Source organism: Tachyglossus aculeatus, chromosome 5 (genome assembly GCF_015852505.1).
Source record: "Tachyglossus aculeatus isolate mTacAcu1 chromosome 5, mTacAcu1.pri, whole genome shotgun sequence".
NCBI classification, from domain to species: domain Eukaryota; kingdom Metazoa; phylum Chordata; class Mammalia; order Monotremata; family Tachyglossidae; genus Tachyglossus; species Tachyglossus aculeatus.
In genome coordinates this window covers 66512532-66513500 of record NC_052070.1, presented here as the reverse complement: position 1 = coordinate 66513500, position 969 = coordinate 66512532, and the positions used below count along the sequence as shown (strand labels likewise).

The following is a 969-nucleotide window of genomic DNA, read 5'->3' as shown; positions in this document are numbered from 1 at the left end:
CCCTGCTATGCATCATGTTTCTTAAGTTTGGTAATCGCCAGAGCCAGGTGAAGTTTAGAACTGGGAGTTTACCCTGGACCAGTTTTCACATTTCGGTCTGAAATTTGTGTTGGATTAGTTCCAGGACAGCCTCAATAAATCTTGATGAATCTGAAAACTGAAACATTATCCTGAAGACTGCTAACGTGGACTGGGAAGATAGTGAGGTCTATGTCACCCTATGTAATAATCAGTGGCATTTACTGAACACTCACAGTATGCGGAACTCTGTACTTAGCTCTTGGGAGAGTACAACAGAGTATGTTCCTTGCCCACAGTGAGTTTACAGTATAGAGAATTATAATAATGGAATTTATTAAGTGCCTACTATGTGCTAAGTTCAGAGATAAAGGATAGTCAGATCAGACACATTCCTGGTGAATTCAGGGCTCACAGTCAAAGAGGTTTAGGTATCTTGCCCCCATTGTTGTATGAAATTGTGTTGTATGAAAGGAGAGAAGGTTAGCACTCCCCTTGAGAAGGATGGAAGAGGTCCTAGTGGCCTATACAACACATATATGGTTAAGGCATTGCCACCTACTTCATGGCATCTAACCACCAACTTGTACTTCCCAAGCGCTTAGTACAGTGCTCTGCACACAGTAAGCACTCAATAAATATGAGTGACTGATTGATTGATTTTACAGATGAAGTAGTGGAGACTCAAAGGTTAAGTGGTTTCCCCAAGGTCAGATAACAAGCCATCTGCAGAGCTGAAATTAAAATCAAGGTCTCCAGATTCTCAATCCCCTAGTCTTTCCACTGGTCGTGGCTGTGGTCCAATTTAGTAGAGTTCAAATAGCCCCGTGTTTTTGGGAAATGAACAAAATACTGTGCATTCAATTCCTCTCCCAACCAAGCAATACTATTTATTGAGTATTTGTTTTGTGCACAGCACTATGCTGAATGCTTTCAGGAATACAATAGTAG

At 41.2% G+C, this 969-nt stretch overlaps 1 non-coding gene across 1 annotated transcript; it reads left to right on the top strand.

The window, feature by feature from the left end:
- The first annotated feature begins 478 nt into the window (after nt 1-478).
- Nucleotides 479-606, top strand: LOC119929419. Its single transcript, XR_005451544.1, has one exon. It is a non-coding gene; the product is annotated as a U6atac minor spliceosomal RNA (small nuclear RNA).
- Nucleotides 607-969: the final 363 nt, after the last annotated feature.